The sequence below is a fragment of the Silene latifolia genome, chromosome 11 (genome assembly GCF_048544455.1).
Source record: "Silene latifolia isolate original U9 population chromosome 11, ASM4854445v1, whole genome shotgun sequence".
In the NCBI taxonomy this organism is placed as follows: Eukaryota; Viridiplantae; Streptophyta; class Magnoliopsida; order Caryophyllales; family Caryophyllaceae; genus Silene; species Silene latifolia.
In genome coordinates this window covers 76,723,465-76,743,267 of record NC_133536.1, presented here as the reverse complement: position 1 = coordinate 76,743,267, position 19,803 = coordinate 76,723,465, and the positions used below count along the sequence as shown (strand labels likewise).

The following is a 19,803-nucleotide window of genomic DNA, read 5'->3' as shown; positions in this document are numbered from 1 at the left end:
AATTATATAAATAAAAGACATTCAACAATTGAAATATAAAGCATTATAATATGTATCTTTCATGCCAAATGATGTGCCAAATCGCCCTATTTAACTTATGTCGTACATATAACCCGGTTTTATGGAAATGCGTGATAATAACCTTTTAAAATCACTAATTAACACTTAAATCACATCTAAGCTCAAGTTAATTATCCTAACAATTTTTAGGACTCAAAAATTAGTCATCACTCAATTTTTGACAATAATTAAACTTGATTTAATTTTATGCTCATTTTTTACCTTAAAATCATTATTTATATGAAATAAATCCAAATTAAATTATAAAAATTTCAAAATTTGAATTTTAAATTTTTGAACATTCTAGAATAATTCCATGACACTCATAATGTCAAAAAACATGGTTAAAATTTTTGAATTAATTTTGAGAAAAAATAGTTGCAATTTATAGGTTTTATCTCATAAAATACATAAAGTATCCGAAAACTAATCCAATAATTTTTACAAACTTAGATCTGATTAGTGGGATATTTATGCAACTTAAGATAATTTTCTCAAGCCATACAATACGTTTTAGCTAATTTTGCTAAAATAGTCACTATTTATGCCGTTTTTACTCTAAAAATCCATAAATCATGCTAAAAGAGATATTTTAATCTAGAAATTTACATACTCTGTAAATCTTTCATGTGACATAATATTAAAAGATCATGGCTTAATTCGAGATTTAACTATTTTTAACCATTTTACCTCTTTTAATCCATTTTTATCTCATAAAAATCATAAATCATGCAATATTAATCAAATTAACTCGAATTTTTACACACAACTTGTAAAATATGCATGTGAGGTCATATAAAATTTCCAAGATCATAAACTTAGTTTAACTATTTTTAGCATTTTAACTCCCATTTTAGTCATAAAAATGTAATAAAATGACCAAAAATCATTCAAATGAGCAATAAATTTCCATAAATCATAAAAATGACCTAAAAATATTTTAGGACCAGAATATATAACATGCATGGTGATTTCGTGGCTTATACTAATAAATGACAAATTTTTAGTTTTATATGTTAACCTTTTAACTCGGAAAAACAATAACCGATTATGCATGCAACATCCTTATGCTCTGATACCACTTGTTAGGTTCATATACCTATTATTAGACTCCTATAATAGTGAACAAATTAACTTGTTAATTATATGTTCTTTAGATCTAGTGCATGCATAACAAAATGAAAGATTTATAAGAAAAACAATGTTCCTTACACTACTACAGATACAACCTATAACAACGGTCAAAAACCGTTGTTATATAAAAAAGCGGACGTTGTTAAAGCGTCCGTTGTAAAAGGTTTTAACAACGGTTGGTTTTCTTAAGGAAACCGTTGTTGAAAATATTAACAACGGTTTTAAGTATAAAAACCCGTTGTGGAAAGTGTGACTCAATTTTGGGGGGAAAGTTATAACAACGGGTTATTTATAAATAACCGTTGTTGTTTGTTTTTAAAAAATAAAAAAAAATAAATTAAATATTACTAGCTATAAATATTAAAGCATCCTTTACTAACATATTAAAGCATCCTTTACTAACATTCATTAATTGAAACAACATGGCAATGAACCCTAATTTTATCAACAACGAAGAATGGCTTACACAAACGATTGAAGATGATGGGAAGGTTCTCGCGGGCTTCCTTCCGATCAACACCCATTAATCAAAGCATCCCTTGAACATCAACGGAATTATTGGATTAAGAGGCGTGAAGCAATCCGGCTTGTCAACAAAGCCTCATCATCATCATCATCTTCATACCCTCGTCGGCTGATACTCGCAACTTGGTGCGACCAGAGATATGTTGAGTTGTACTCTTCCAACCTTATCTCCACATGCAAGTCGTGTCCTTGCATATATTCAATCTGTTATTGCAAAATATGAAGCCAATGACCCGGAAGTTAGCGGTATACCAGAGTGGCGTGATTGGTGGCAGGTTGAGAAGCGCTTTTTACGCTTAACCGGGGTTGTTCCGGCTTATTATACATCTTTTGATTTCTGATAATTGCTGTAATGTATTTGGTTTAAAATTAAATGAAATGATCATTTTGAAAGTGTGGAGTTATGCTTGTTTGATTTGCTTCCATTTTTTCAACTCCATAGATCTATCAGTCATCATCAAGATCTGATTATGGCACAACTTCCTAACATATATGGCACAACTTCCTAACATATATATTAATTAAAAAACAACTCAACCCACACATTAGTATAAATACATTGCATTATCTCAACTAACATGCATTTCCATTATCTCAATATATTCTCCAAACCCTAACTGCTAAAACATGCTCGATCCGTACTGAAGGACGCCAAAGAAGATGGAAATGAAATAATTAGAAACACATACATGGAAATGAAATAATTAGCAGATGCTGAACGGAACCTAATGGTCGATAAAAACACATACATTGAAATGAAATAATTAGAACAATAAAATAATGACGATGAAACAAACCTGATAATTACAGAACGTACGTAAAGAGACGATGAAATCAACAGTGACGGCGAGAAGATAAAGCGACGATGAGAAAGAGAGAAAGAGACGATGAGAAAGTGTGTGTTTTGTGTTTGTGTTTGGCTGCTGCTGGGTTTGTGTTTGTGTATTAAGGTTTGTGTTTTGTGGCTGCAGCAGACTTGTGTTTGTGTGGTTTATAGTATGGAAGGTATTGACAACGGTTATTAAACAACAACCGTTGTGAAATATGTTTTAACAACGGTTGTAGAAAACACCCGTTGTTAAATAAGTTTTAACAACGGGTTTCAAAAATAACCGTTGTTATTACTTTTCACTAACTTTGCGCCAATTTTGCGCCAAATTATTAACAACGGTTGTTCATGTGTGACCCGTTGTTAAAAAGAATAACAACGGTTTTTATAACCATACCCGTTGTAATTGATTTTAGTAAAATTCGCGCCATGCATTCTACAACGTTTATTGTGATTTTCGTGAATATTCGTTGTTAAAGGGGCGTTGTAGTTGCCTGGATTTGTAGTAGTGTTACATTGTTATATGTTTCGAAATATATGGGCACAAGTAAGGTCACATTCCTTCACTTGTTCTTGAGCTAAATATAATGGATGATCCTCCTAAGACTCCAAGTATAGAAGCCACTCCAATAAATTGCACCCAAGATTAATCCCAAAAATTCCTACTAATACTAACTAGATATATAGTAGAAATGTACCCTTAATAATACTAATATTTCTTGTATTACTACCTCTAGTAATAGATGATGAGTATTAGTATTTTTTAGAGAGTTTTTATGATTTTGCATGTGAGGAAAGTTAAGGCAAAATGAGCAAAAACTAGTAGTGCAAATATGAGCAACAAGTGCTCATATAAAGAGCACCAAAAACCGGTGGCTCCATGCCAAAAGGGGGAATCTTTTCCATTTGTTTTTACTTGTTTGTTTATCATGGGTAGAGTGTAGGAAACATGCTTGTAAGATATGTCATAGAAGTGTCTCAATCAAACTATATTCTAACAAATGAACAAGACAAAAAAGCATCTATTGTTCCCTTCATATGACCGAAATAATGGACCCATTTAGGTCCATTTTTGCCTTTTGTCATTTGTCCCACAAATGCTTATAAGTCATATGTTTAACTATCTTACATAATTAATTATTAATGTAATCATTTAACACTTAAATATTACAATTAATAATATAATATACACTCCACTTTTTGAGTAGTATACTACCATTATATCAACATATAATGGGTCCCATAATTACTAGTTAGTTAAAATTATAACTTCTTGTAACTCAAAATAACTAATTACCTCTACCTCAAAACTTATATAATACCTCAACTAATTTAGTAATTTAACACTTAATTATCAAATTTAATCTTATTTAATCACATTACAATAAGACGCAAAATTTCACTCCCATAATTAAGGAATTAATTAATTCGTATTGCATACAATTAATTAAATATCTATTTGGGCCTCATCCTATAGGCGTGACCAAAGTGATCAACTGACCACCACCGTCACACGACAGTAATGTCAAACTCTAGTTAGCCAATCATTACCGATTAATGACGGTCAGTCGACTATATAAAGAATCATCCCTCACGTATTCTTAGTATTAGATTTAATAATGATATTTAAATCATGTGGTCGCACTATTGTTGAGGACACATTTCCCAACAGGCAGTTCATCGACCTCCTACACGAATACGAGGAATTATTCGCCTGGTCCTACAAAGACATGCCTGGGATCGGCAGGGATATTGCAGAGCACGTGATACCCATTAAACCCGGAGCTAAACCCGTGAAGTAAAAGTTGCGCCGAATGCGCCCTGAATGGGCCTTGAAAATCAAGGAAGAGGTAGACAAACAGTTTAAAGCCGGATTCATCAAAGTGTCAGAATACTCTAACTGGGTGGCCAACATAGTACTCGTACCCAAGAAAGACGAGAGAATTCGGGTTTGCTTCGACTTCAGGGACCTAAACAAAACAAGTCCAAAAGACGACTTCCCTCTATCACATGTTGACATCCTGGTGGATAACACCGCCGAGCATGCCCTATTATCATTCATGGACGGGTATACTGCGTACAACCAGATCAAAATGGCCGAGGAAGACATGCACAAGACTGCATTCACTACACATTGGGGTACATATTGCTACACGGTCATGCCCTTCGGTCAAATCAACGCCGGGGCAACCTACCAAAGAACCGCCACCACACTCCTACATGACATGATGCACAAGGAGGTGGAGGTATATATCGATGACATGATCGTCAAATCAAAAGAGCGGGACGGCCACATCAGCGCCCTTCGGAAATTCTTCACTCGCTTTCGGAAATACAACATGAGACTAAATCCTCAGAAGTGTGCATTCGGGGTCATCTCCGGAAAACTTCTGGGACACGTCATCAGCAAAAGGGGCATCGAAATTGATCCTATAAAAATCAAGACTCTTCAACAAACGCCTCGGCCTAAGAACGAGAAGGAGATTCGAGGATTTCTTGGTCAAGTCCAATACATCAGCCGCTTCATTGCCAAACTCACTATGATTTGTGAACTAATTTTCAAGAAGCTTCGCGCCTCCGATCACACCGATTGGGACGACTGTCAAAAGGCCTTCGACATGATAAAGGAAATCCTATCCAAACCTCCTGTCCACATGCCATCTCAGCAAGGAATTCCCTTACCCCTATACCTGACTGTCACCGACACAACCATGGGAGCAATTCTAGCACAAACAGTCGACGGCAAAGAACGAGCCATCTACTACATCAGCAAAAAGTTCATCGAGTACGAAACAAGGTACACCCAACTGAAAAGACATGCCTTGCCCTGGTCTGGTCAACAAAGAAGCTACGACATTACATGCTCAGCTACACGATTCACATCTACTCCAAGATTAACCAGGTCAAATACATCTTCGAAAAACCCGTACTAAACGGAAGGATGTCTAGATGGACACTCATGTTATCCGAATTTGACCTCAAATTTGTACCCCTCAAGGTTTTCAACGGAAGGGCAGTCGCCGACTTCCTAGCAGAGAACCCCGTCAACGAGGATACAACGACCGACACATGGTCACTTCCTGACGAAGACAAACTTTTGTGCCGACACCGACGCATGGGACCTATACTTTGACGGTGCATCAAATCTTAGAGGCTTCAGAGTAGTAATCCTCCTAATATCACCGGAAGGGGAACATGTCCCGATCTCAGTCTAACTAGACTTCGCCATCACTAATAATGCCGCCGAATATGAAGCATGCCTCATCGACCTACAAGCAGCCATAACACTTGGCATCAAGAAGTTGAGGGTCCACGGCGATTCCTCACTCATTATCAATCAGGTGTCCGGATCACGGAAGATCCGAAACCAGAGATTAGCACCCTACCGAGCAAAAAATCAATCAAGAGGCCGAATTCTAAGACCAAGTCGACTACTTCCACTTGCCACGGGAAGAAAACCAATTTGCTGATGCCCTAGCAAAACTTGTCGCGCTCGTCAACATACCTGACGACATGACATCAATGCCTTTATGTGTCGAGAGACGGAGTGAGCCAGCCCACATCTGCGCCATCAACAACGACGAGAAAATCATGTCGAACCTTGGTACCAAGCCATCCTCAACTACAAAACCAAAAACGAATTCCCTCCTAACTCTGATACAAGAGGATAAAGAGCCATCCATTTACTTGCATCACAATTCGTGATAAACCAAGAACAACAATACAAAAGAACACCCCAAGGGAAATTTTGTGTTTTCTCAAATTCAGGAAATTTTTTGTTTTCTCAAACTCACATTTCCTTGTTTTCGCGTTTTACGAAATCCGACACGGTTTCCATGACGCAGCTTTAACATACGGTTTTTTCTCTTCTTTTTTTAGGGTGTGAGTGTTGGGGTTGGTGTCCTTAACAGTTAGTGCAAGGACTTATAAACCTCTAAAAGGATCAAAGGGCATACTTTGGTATTATTATCAGTTGATCCACGTTTATCAATAACGGTTGGCTTGCTAGATAAGTTTGACGTTATTGTCATACGGATGGCGGTGATCAATCGTCCCTAAAAGTCACACCTATAGGATACGTTCGAGAGATGTGACGGTATGAAAATACTGTCATGTAGATGCCAAAATTGACTAACCAGTTAGTCCGAGTTATTTGACTAGTAATTAGTCAAACATGTGATGTTGAGATATTATATTTAATACGGATTAAATATCATGGGCTAAGGCGAATTAACCAGTTAATTCGTAAAATTAAATATACGTGATTTATATTTAATTAAATGTATATTAAAAATAATTATACAATACTGTTTTGTCGGACACGTATTAATAATTCAGCTAACCCGTATTATTAGCTGATGCCTTAATTTCCGATAACCGATAACAGTTTATAATACAAACCCGTCATATACATTTTAGTATTTAACGAACCGGACCTCGAGTTAAAACCAAGAGGAAGTGGAAGCCCACTTCCCCTTGTGGGTCACGGTTCTCGGCCGAAATAGGAGAACAAAAGGAGACCTCCTCCTTCTGTTAAACCTAATCAGATTTTGAAACGATAATTAGGGTTTTGAAGAGTATTCTCCTCTGAAAAACCTGAGATCTCTCATCTCGATAAAACTCACATCAGTTCTCCCTATATTGCAAGGCAATCGGAGAACACTGTTCTAGCACAAGGGCATATCTTGGACAAAGTCTTGGGTGTAACGATTAGGAGGAAATCTGCTTTGATTTCTGTTCTTTACGCCGCAATTTAAAGGACCCGAGGTTATTTCTTGTTCCTTATCGTTTCTATTGTTTTTTTATGTTTTATGACAATATTCGCATGTTTAAATTTACGTTATAGTCCTGCAATTAAAGGGGTAGTATACGGATATTCACCCACAAGTGGTATCAGAGCGAGGCCACGTGAATTTTTCATGTGTTTTTCATAAAACGTTTTTTTGAAACGATGATTTTCTGCTTCGAAAACCGTGCCTAGTATACACGGCAGAAATTTTTTAAACCGTGTCATGTATTACACGGTAATTTCATGTTTTTCGATTTGGTTTTTGCATATTGTTGTTTTATACAGAGATTATAACAATATGTCATGTTTTGTCAATTGTTAAATTTGTTTTGATGCGTTTTGATCAAAATTGAAATTGTTTCTGTCTCGAAAACAGTTTTCACGAGGGTTTTTAAGTTTTCAGAGACTTTTGCACTCGATCGACCAAGTTTCTAATCGATCGAGTGGCTTTTCTGTATAATTTTTGCTCGATCGAGTCCCTGTTGTACTCGATCGACCCTGTTCCAAAATTTTTGCTCGATCGAGTCCTTGTTGTACTCGATCGACCTGCTTTCAAAACCCCTCTGCTCGATCGAGTTGTCCTCGTACTCGATCGAGTAGTTTTGCTGATATAGGTACTCGATCGACCTCCAGTTTAGTCGATCGAGCACCTCTGATTAGCATACCTCTCGATCGACTTGCGCTTCGATCGATCGAGCCCTCTTGGTCCTCGATCGAGCACTTATGTCCCTGGATCGAGGGATTTCGTCTTTAACAGCTTTGAAAATTTGTTTCTTTTGATTTAAATTTTCTTTTGGCTTCAATATGTACTTTATACGGATATAGTACACTCGCTTAATAGTGAATCGGTTCACTCACGTACCATATAGTTGTTTTAAAGCGTCTTTGAAATGACGGATTATAATGGATTAAAATTAAATGATAGAAGCGGTTTTATCACATGAATTTTAATCATTAAAAGGTGGTTTGGATAAATTTAACATAATTACGGAATTATGTCACGAATGAATTTGTTTTAGTTGATGCATTTTTATTTATCGTAAATTTATGAATGCCGTGAATGCCTTTTATTACGTATTTAATTTTTGCAAGCGGTTGTAACTTAGTGTGGCCTTAGTAGAACGTGTTACCGTAATGATGGAACACGGTCTTGGTTGTATTTTGAGATCTTGTATCTCCGTTTTGGATTTTTCACTTGTAATTACAGTTTTAATTAGAATGTAAATAGGTTTATATTTTGTAATTTTAATTGTAATTTTTGAGAAGACCAAAGATGGAGACCAGATGCTCACTCCCGCTACTTGGATCAAGATGGAACATCAAGACAAGCTTTTCGGGTCCAACGGTGGATTCCAAAGTTGTATTATGTTCTTTTTCTAGGATAGGCCACACTAGGAAATTTTTTTTATTTACGTATTGCATTACTTTATTTATTTATTGTTACGATAATTTGCATCATTTTCCGCCTAAAAACCGAACCACCTAATTATTGCATGAAAACTGACACATATAGAGGTCACGAGTTAGTTTTCATTGACATTCTCATGTCACACGTTTTAAGCCATCATCCAAATAAATTCATTCACGACAGACGCTAGTTATTCGTTCACTTAAAATGAATTATAATTTTGTTGATGGGATCTTCCTCGTATAAACTAAAATTGAGAACGGTCTTTATAGGTCAAACTCCAATGAGTCCCTTCTTCGTCGGTAGGCATACTATGACCCCTTCTACGTCGGGTAAGTTGGAACTGATTGACCTATTTTATCTCAACACCATGGTCACTCGTACGATCCTGTGACTATGGTGGACTATAGATAGGATTTACGGAAATCTATCGACCAAGAGTTCTTCCGGAAGAATTAGCTAAACAGTTGGCTTATCAATTTACTGAAATTGAGTCTTGGGATCACTTGTATCATTCTTGAGGGAGATCAATTATGCAAGTGCAAGAGTCTACATGTTTAAAATGAATTTTAAAATAGACTTAAATCACCTCGATGAGTTGCTTATTTCGTTTTGTTTTTCTTTCTTTTTCAAAGTGTAGATCACGTTTTAAATCGCTAAACAACAAATGGCTGGTTCAAGTGATAACTCAATGCCAAGTGCCACATTGGACCGTGAGTCCTGGCTTAGGATCTTCATGAATCGGATGAATCGGTCTACTCGGCGAAGAATGATGGATCCAACTTCGCGGATCGGGAGGCGGCATTACGGAATGCTGCCACCGCTGGACGGGAAGCTCAAATTTTTGTTAGAGCCCCTCCCGGCAAACCCAGGTCCCACGGCTAGAGCTACCGAAATCGCCAAGTTTAACGATTTATGTATGGAAGCGGGTGCGATTAAAAACGTACTCATTTTTGCAATGGAACCCAATTTGCCGAAACGCTTCATAGCCCATGGTGCAAACAAGATTTTCACCACGCTCACTAAGGAATTCTCAAAAGCACCGAGAATCGTGACCTATGAGCATACCACTCGCTTCTTTGATGCGAAACTCCGAAAGGGCCAACCGGTTAGCCCACACATTCTCAAAGATGATTGAGAATGTCGAGAAGTGAGACCTTTAACTGTAACATCAGCGAGAACATTGTTATCGACCGTATGCTTCACTCACTCCACGATGGTTTTTCGCAATTTAGAGCGAATTACTATATGAATGATTTGAAGAAAACTCCCCATGAATCGCACTCCTCCTCGTACGGACCGAGAAGGACATGAAGTGCGGTGGGAGCTCGAAACAGGATGTTCTCGTTGTGTCAAACAAAGGGAAAGGTAAGGGCAAAGCTCCGGCAAACCTAACGGTAGGTAAGGCGAAGTTCAAGAAGTCGGGTTCAGGTAAGAGTGGTCCTGGTGAGGCGAGCAACTCATCGGGCATGACAAAGAGCAAGAGTGAAAACATGGAATGCCACCATTGCCACATGACTGGGCATTGGAGACGCACATGTCCTGTTTATCATGAGGACTTAAAGGCGGTCGTGTTAAACTGTTGGTATGTCTTCTCTCTCTTATACTTTTATTCATATGATTGAGATTAACCACGCAAGTTACGGAACTTGGGTACTTGATACTTGGTTGTGGCTCTCATCTGTGTAATCATGTGCGGGGGCTCAAAACATCGAACCCCTCGTAAAGGGTGAGGTGGACCTGCGTGTTGGGAATGGAGCAAGAGTAGCTGCCATCTCCAAGGGGACATATGTAATCCAGCTTCCAAGCGGATTTGAGTTGTCATTATATGACTGCTATTATGTACCTAGTCTTTCCAAAAACATTATTTCGGTTTCTGCGCTTGATAAACTTGGTTTTTCATTTGTAATAGAAAACAATGCTTGCATTTTCTCATTACACGATATGATTTACTGACAAGGCGTTTCCATGAACGGAATTTATGTTTTAGATCAGACCACGGAAATATTACACGTAATGAATAAAAGGTTAAAGGTTGGTGACAAAGATCAAACGTATCTTGGCACTGCCGTATATGGGACACATTAATGAGAAACGCGTAAAACACTCATCAAACATGGAGCTATCTCGGCCTTTGATTTTCAATCATTTGGCACGTGTGAATCATGTCTTATCGGTAAGATGACTCGGATTTCCTTCAAAGGTGTTGGAATGCGCGCTGCCGACCTATTAGGGCTCATACACACGGATGTATGTGGTCCTATGTCAATCACCGCACGAGAAGGCTATAGGTATTTCATCACTTTCACGGACGATTTGAGTAGATATGGCTATGTCTACTTAATGAAGCATAAAAGTGAATCCTTTGAGAAATTCAAAGAATACCGAGAATAGGGTGCGAGAACCTATTGGGTAGAAAGATTAAAACACTACGTTCAGATCGTGGTGGCGAGTATCTTTCTCACGAGTTTGATCAACACCTAAAGGACTGTGGGATTGCCTTACAGTTAACTCCACCTGGAACACCTCAGTTGAATGGTGTGTCCGAACGGAGAAATCGAACACTACTTGATATGGTTCGATCCATGATGAGTCACACGGTTTTACCTGATTCATTATGGGGTTATGCTCTTTTGTCGGCCGCTCTAATACTTAACCGAAGTCCGTCTAAAGCTGTTGACAAGACTCCATATGAACTATGGAAGGGAACGGTCCCTAACTTGTCCTTTATACGGGTTTGGGGCTGCGAGGCTTATGTCAAGTGGAGACACGAGGATAAGCTCGGCCCGCGATCGGTCAAGACATACTTTATAGGTTATCCTAAAGGAACACGTGGTCATTACTTCTATTCGCCAACCGAACAACGTGTTTTTGTTGCGGCTAGTGCGACATTCTTAGAGAAGGAATTTCTCGAGAATGCAAAGAGTGATAGAACCTTCGACCTGTCGGAGATTCCAGAACCAAATACCGAGCAACTATTGGAGGAACCTATTCCTTCAATCCCTATTTGCGTGAATATTCCCTGAGGAACCTAGGAGGTCGGGTAGAGTCTCTATTCCTCCGGAGAGATACATTGGTATGGTCGAGGAACATGACATAGATGACGTTCTACTCTTAACGAGTAGTGAACCCGCAACCTATAAAGGTGCCATGACAAGTTCGACTCAAAGCTATGGCTTGAGGCCATGCAATCCGAGATGGACTCCATGTATGAGAACAACGTGTGGGATCTTGTTGACTTACCTGCTAAGGTTCGTCCCCTTCAATGCAAATGGCTTTACAAGATAAAGCATTCTGTGGAAGGTCAACAAGATATCTACAAAGCACGACTAGTTGCTAAAGGTTTCACCCAAGTGCCAGGTTTGCACTACGATGAGATTTTTGCACCCGTAGTTATGCTGCGTTCCATTCGGATTATCTTAGCGATTGCCGCTTTTCATGACTATGAAATTTGGCAAATGGATGTGAAAACCGCCTTCTTAAACGGCTTTTTGGAGGAAGAGTTGTACATGGTACAACCCGAAGGTTTCATCGATCCAGAACATCCTAAGAAAGTGTGCAAGCTTAAGCGTTCCATTTATGGACTTAAGCAAGCATCAAGGAGTTGGAATCATCGCTTCGACCAAGTGATAAAAGAAAATGGATTTACTCGATCTGTCGAGGAACCATGTCTATATATCAAGTCGAGTGGGAGCAAGATTGTCTTCCTAATATTGTATGTTGACGACATACTCCCGATTGGGAATGACATACCTCTCTTAACTTCGGTGAAAGTATGGTTGAAAAACCATTTCCAGATGAAAGATCCGGGAGAGGCACAAAGAATTCTAGGCATCCGTATCTATCGAGATAGATCACGACGGATGTTATCTCTCGATCGAGTCTTACATAGACAAAGTCCTAGAGAGATTCAACATGACTAACTCCAAGAAGGGGTTCCTTCCTATGGCTCCAGGGGTGCATTTGAGCAAGTCTCAGGCACCAGAGACACCGGAAGAGAAAGAGCGCATGACACGGATTCCTTATGCTTCGGCAATAGGATCAATCATGTATGCCATGATATGCACACGTCCGGACGTGGCATATGCATTGAGTATGACAAGTCGATTCCAACAAAGAACCAGGTGAACCACATTGGTTGGCGGTCAAGAACATTCTTAAGTACCTCCGGAGGACTAAAGATTGGGCATTGACTTATGGAGGCTCTCAAACGCTATGCGCAACCGATTCTGCAGATGCTAGCTTCCAAACGGATCGAGATGACTCGAAATCTCGATCTGGATTCGTTTTTACTCTTAATGGCGCTGCAGATCACCGGAAGAGTTCGAAACAAATCATTACAGAGATTCTACGACCGAGTCCGAGTACTATGCCGCGTCTGAAGCTACAAAGGAAGCGATATGGATGCGTCAATTCTTACATGGACTATCTGTAGTGCCTAGTTCGAATGACCCGATCACCATCTATTGCGACAATAGTGGTGCCATCTTCCAAGCTAAGGAGCCAAAGTCTAGTAACAAATCTAGACATGTACAACGGAAAGCTCATCTAATCCGGGATTACGTGGAGCAAAAGGAAGTAGTGATAGAAAAGATTGCTACAGATGATAACATAGCAGATCCTCTCACTAAAGCATTACGACAAGATAAGCATGAAGGGCACGTTAATTCCATGGGAATCAAACGTGTTCCTGAGTTGTAGTACTTTTATGGATTAGATTCATTCTCGTTTGTACTCTATACGACATCATCGTTTTGATACTTATATATATATTTTGTTTTTCATGTGGAATTGTACGACAATTTTGAACACCACAAAGTGAACTGAACAAACATCATATCTTGTTAGTCCTTAATTGCCCACATGAGCTGATAACTCGCAATTATTCTCGTGACGTTGGTTGATGGTGGGTTCAACGAGCCATAAGTCAACCGGTTGACCGACCAATCACAGAGGCGATTTATACGGATATTTCGTAGGACACCTTTGTGACATCGACGTGGAGTCCTAAATGTTTTATAACATTCGTGCCCGGTCGTGGATAGGACTTCCATGGTGATCCTAAGAGTCGATTCTTCGACTATCGATCGTCTCCCGAGACTACGGCGATTTTGGGTGACTTTGGTTTCTTTCTCACGGTCATCCGTAACGGGGGGCCAAGTAGATTTTTTCTGGGTCATTTCATGCCGTGCTTAGATCGGAAGGAGTCGAGTTGAAGGAAATATTCAGCCTTTATCGGTACTCGATATTTCTCGGGGCCACTCGAGGAGTCAGAATCGAAATGCATGGCCATGCTCGGATACGGATTCGTTTTATCGGTTAAGTTACTCTCTAGTCGGGGAAACCACTCTAGATACGGATCGATTGTAAAATACGACCTTTGCGGATCCGGATCTGCAAATTGTTTTACATTGAGTGGGAGAAATTTTAAAATGAATATGAGAATCGGTTATCGCACCTACACTTGTTCGGACAAGTGGGAGTTTGTTGGAGCTTGTGTCCTCCGGTTAGTGCGGATAACGTCATTGCACATACACTTGTACGGACAAGTGGGAGCTTGTTGGGGTTGGTGTCCTTAACGCTTAGTGCAAGGACTTATAAACCTCTAAAAGGATCAAAGGGCATACTTTGGTATTATTATCCGTTGATCCACGTTTATCAATAACGGTTGGCTTGCTAGATAAGTTTGACGTTATTGTCATACAGATGGCGGTGATCAACTGGTCCCTAAAAGTCACACCTATAGGATACGTTCGAGAGATGTGACGGTATGAAAATACTGTCATGTAGATGCCAAAATTGACTAACCAGTTAGTCCGAGTTATTTGACTAGTAATTAGTCAAACATGTGATGTTGAGATATTATATTTAATACGGATTAAATATCATGGGCTAAGGCGAATTAACCAGTTAATTCGTAAAATTAAATATACGTGATTTATATTTAATTAAATGTATATTAAAAATAATTATACAATACTTTGTTTTGTCGGACACGTATTAATAATTCAAAAACCCGTATTATTAGCTGATGCCTTAATTTCCGATAACCGATAACAGTTTATAATACAAACCCGTCATATACATTTTAGTATTTAACGAACCGGACCTCGAGTTAAAACCAAGAGGAAGTGGAAGCCCACTTCCCCTTGTGGGTCACGGTTCTCGGCCGAAATAGGAGAACAAAAGGAGACCTCCTCCTTCTGTTAAACCTAATCAGATTTTGAAACGATAATTAGGGTTTTGAAGAGTATTCTCCTCTGAAAAACCTGAGATCTCTCATCTCGATAAAACTCACATCAGTTCTCCCTATATTGCAAGGCAATCGGAGAACACTGTTCTAGCACAAGGGCATATCTTGGACAAAGTCTTGGGTGTAACGATTAGGAGGAAATCTGCTTTGATTTCTGTTCTTTACGCCGCAATTTAAAGGACCCGAGGTTATTTCTTGTTCCTTATCGTTTCTATTGTTTTTTTATGTTTTATGACAATATTCGCATGTTTAAATTTACGTTATAGTCCTGCAATTAAAGGGGTAGTATACGGATATTCACCCACAGTGAGGGCTAGTCGCCCCGAACCGCGACGGATCGTTTCCATGTCAGTCGAAAATTCCGAATTTGTTTTTGCTTTTTCGCTTTTTTCCACAAAAATCGAAAACTGATAACACGACGTCAATTTTCCTCAAAATTCAAGCTCTTACAAATCCGAGTCTTGATATCACAAAAGGCAAATCAAATACACTCGCAAAAATCTCTTTTGAAATTCATCCATGACGGTTTGAGTTTTAGTTTTTTCGAGTCGCAAATCAATTTTCGGCAAAATTCGATGCAATTTATTTCAAACACGAGTTAATTGCTCAAAATTTCAAATCAATTTCTTTTGAAAAATCCAAACGTGACGACTTGTCACGGAATTTTCAAAATTTATTTTCGATTTCAATTTTAACTTCGAGTCATCATGGTTATCTTTGTTTTCATCAAATGCTTTTGCGTGTTTACGTGTATGCGAACGTGCTATCTGTTGCATGTTTTCTATACTAACGATGCAAGAACAAATGCAAAGCAAAAGGGGAATCAGCCGCTGACCGTGCTTCTCCGAAACATTACACAAAAATGCAAAACACAAATAAACTACAAACCAAAAACACACATATACAAACCGCCTCACGGAAAATGTACATATATATAAACAAAAGTCCAAAACACGGGCAAACAACTACAACTACTCAACGCCTCCCGGTTGACCAGTCTCGGTCTCACGAGGAGTCGCGGGCAAAGCAGACACCACCTCCTGCTCGGGCCCCCTCTCAGGAGAACTCTCCAATGTCTCGTACTCCATCGTGACGCGAAGCTCCTCCGCCGAAGCCAACTGAGGCCAAAGAGAGGCAATCTCCGCATCTCTGCTCCGCAACCCGTCCTCGCGACGCTTCAGCTCCTGGTCCTGACTGATGATCCCCAGCCCCTATGACTCGATCATCGACCTCGCTGCATCCAGCTCAGCACGGACCCGAGCAAGCTCCACCAGATGTACAGTACTCTGCAAAATACAATACAGGTCATTGAGATCTAAACGTGAAATGCAACACAAAAACACATGAATCAAACAACAAAAAGCACTTGTGCAAGCCAAGACTCCCTCGCAGCAAAGTCACCAGCAAGCGATCTCTACTGGATAGCCATCCGCCACAAAGCCTGATGACTAACGGTCAATACCTACAATCAGAAAATCCCTTCAACACAACAAAAATGCAAGGCAAAATACAAACAAAGAGGAGTATTCAAATCAGAAACTCACCCTCAGAACTGTAACTCCTCACCACCCGGCCCCTGGAAAGTGGTCTATGTCGGGAAAGTTGGGGGCTGGGTCCTCATAAGCGCGTCGACACCCTATAACAGGAAGCCGCGTCGAAGGTAACAAACCCTTCCACCAAAACAAAAAAAAGAGACAAAAAAGAACAGAGGAAAACATACCTCGATCGGGTACCAGGCAAGCCTCGACAAGTGGAAGGTGCCGTAGTCGGCCTCTCGTAACAACAACTCCTCACCCCCAAGGCTGTGGAGGTGCTCCTCAACCTCATCAGGTGTCGACTCCTGGAACTAGGGGTGTTCATTCGCGGTTCGGTTCACCGAACCTCTAATTTAATTCGGTTTGCACACGGTTCGGTTCGGCAAAACTCCGAACCTAAACCGCACCGTTAGAAACGGTTATAAACGGTTCGTTTAACCACTTTAAACGGTTATTAGCGGTTCGGTTACCGGTTAACCGATAATCATTCTATATTACTTTTTTTTCAGTTTTCATTAATTTTTGGGAATTTTTTCTAATAGTTTAATTAAATTTTCATTATATATTATACCCAACAATAAAGTTAATAAGTTAAACTTTAGCATTAATCAATTTAAGAAATTTTAAATTTGGATACACTAAGAAAGTAAAATGAACGAACAGTTTTTTATATAATATTTTAATTTTTTGCTTACTTTTTTGTGAAACGGTTCGTTTCGCAGTTAACCGGTTATCTAAAATTGCGAACCTTAACCGAACCTTTTCCATAATAAAGTTAACGGTTCGGTTCAAAGAACCGCTTTGCCGAAACGGTTCGGTTAATCGAACCTTAAAAATGGACGGTTTTTCGGTTTTGCGGTTCGGTTATTGCGGTTCGGTTTATTCTGAACACCCCTACCTGGAACAACACACTAGGGGGTCGACCGGCACCACAAAGGTCTCACTAAAGCACTGACGAGCTAAACGCTCGTCCAGGTACCAAACTGACTTGATCGCCGTCTCGAGGTACAAGCGCTGGCAGCTACGTGGTCACAGACGCTCCCTGACAGCAGCCGGTACGCCTGTGTAGTGCTCCCAAGGCCACCCGACAAACTGCACTCAAGGCAAAGCTAATTAACTAACCAGGGGCTTTCTAGGCTACCTAGTCATCCTACCCCTATCCTTTTCTACAAAACAAAAGAGATAAGAAGCAATGACTTACAACACCAACCCTGAGGGCGTTCACTCGACGCCTACAGTCCTCGTAAGTCAACTTGGTTGACTTCTTCCGAGCCATCGTCCAACCCCTCACAGCAGGGTAAACCAAAGGCACGTCACCCGTCTTCTTCGGGCGCAGGGGGGCAAAGTAAGTAAACAACCAAGCCTGTAACTGTAGACACCTCAAAATGTCTACCTAGCCTTATGGGTACCCGATGATGAGGCTAAAATATTAAATGACTAAATGAAAATTGGCAATGTTATAATTAAAGGCTCTTTACGCTTATTTTTTCGAGAAGTTATTCAAAATGGCACAAAACCATAAAAAAGCCCACTATCTCCTTTGTCCGACTAATCTTTATATATAAAGCCCACCTTATTTCTCCATAAAATTGACCTACGGACCACGCCCATTATAGGCCTAATTAAATAGTGCAGCTTATCATTAAACGCCCAAAATCACATGTAGACAAAGTATGTAATATGGTGTATTAGGTTGGGGTTTCATCATATTAAAAGAGGCGTAGGATTTGATTGGAAGAGGACAAACATGATTAAACAATGCTTTGTTGCTGTTGCTCCTAATTAAGAGACGCTTAAAGATAGAATATTAGTGGAAGTGTGATGCGTCTTAATACAATCGTGTAAGATAACAATTTTCGGCTTAGAAATCTATCTTCTCTGTTTCCCAAATTTTGTCAAACTCAAACAAGAATTACTATATATACCTTTCATGCACATGCGCATGCAGAGAGAGACAGACAATAAAAACGGACGGACAAAAAATAAGACTGACACAAAAATACAAAACAGACAGAGATTCACAAATAATTCCGTCACACCAAATTCACGAGACATTCAGATCTCAGAAATTCCATACTTATACATCGTCTCAAATATATTATCCCAATCTCAAATCAAACCATACAATAAATTGTCCCAATTTTCATATAAGCTCATAAGAGCCGTTAATTAACGACAAAGTCGAAATTCATTAATAGTCAACATCCACATAGGCCTGAGGGTACCGACATCAAATAAGTTTTTCTTTACTCTTTGTTCTTATTTAAATCTTTATTTTACCTTTTATTTATTTTCTCTATTTTCTTGTCTTAACTAACCTATTAATTTGTCAGTGTAAATAATTGTATAAAGTTTGTTACTAACTTTCTTTTCTCTGTCTTATTTTCGTCAAATATATAATATTACAAATAAATAGTAGAGGCCGTCAGTTTGATGGGCGATCCGGGTGCCTAACACCTTCCCTGATCGTACCTTTACCCCCGAATCCGCAATCTTTGGTTCAGACCGGAGTGACGGATCAGTCCCCATTCCAGGGATCAAAAGGGGCCTTTTCTGTTAACTTATTTTTGTATGTTTTTTTATAAAACCTACTGGCGACTCCACATTATTTACTTATAATTTCAAAAAGGATATTTTTTCAGGGATCTCACAGTAACAAAACACAGCAACCACAAAGCAGCCAATTTTTCAAAAATTGCCAAAACTCAAAAATCAATCAAAATCAAAACAAAAAACCACAAAAATGCTTGTACCTCCAAGATGAGGCCGGGACCAACCAAAGCGGGAGAACTCCCATCCCCCATCACCTCCAGACGAACCGCAGCGTGCAGGTAACGAGTAAAACTCGCCAAAGCCGGCGTCACCCAGTCGTACTGACCGAAGGCGTCCAGGTCAGGAAGCAGAGGAAGTACCTTGGTCGACAAGCGCTCACCCTTATCACCAAAGTACGTGGAACCCCGAAAGTACCACAACCACAACCGCGCCTCCTGCGCGTCAGCCTCAGCCTTCGGACTTGCTAACGGCGCCGGAACAAAGCGAGCCACTCTCCCCCTAAAGTGGTCCCTCACATAGGAGTTTGCTATCAGGAAAGGAGTGATGTCAGTCGGCGCAGACAAAACATTGTCGATCAAACCCGTGACCACGACAGAAGACACACTTTCCGGCGTCTCCGGGAACTCAACAGGTGTCTCGCCACAAGGAAGGCCCAATATCATGGCAAAGTCCTCCAAAGTTACACCGACCTCCCCAAACTCCATGTGGAACGACGAC

General features: G+C 39.6%; 1 long non-coding RNA gene across 2 annotated transcripts; it reads right to left on the bottom strand.

Annotated features, from left to right (window-relative positions):
- Positions 1–15,757: 15,757 nt before the first annotated feature.
- Positions 15,758–19,170, bottom strand: LOC141611742 (uncharacterized). 2 transcript variants are annotated; one of them, XR_012528719.1, is made up of 3 exons: positions 17,735–19,170; positions 16,543–17,625; positions 15,758–16,460 (listed from the first exon to the last, which is right to left on the bottom strand). It is a non-coding gene; the product is annotated as an uncharacterized LOC141611742 (long non-coding RNA). The 2 variants fall into 2 exon arrangements; XR_012528718.1 differs by having other exon boundaries at positions 15,771–16,460; positions 16,543–16,634; positions 16,719–19,163.
- Between the last annotated feature and the right edge of the window lie 633 nt (positions 19,171–19,803).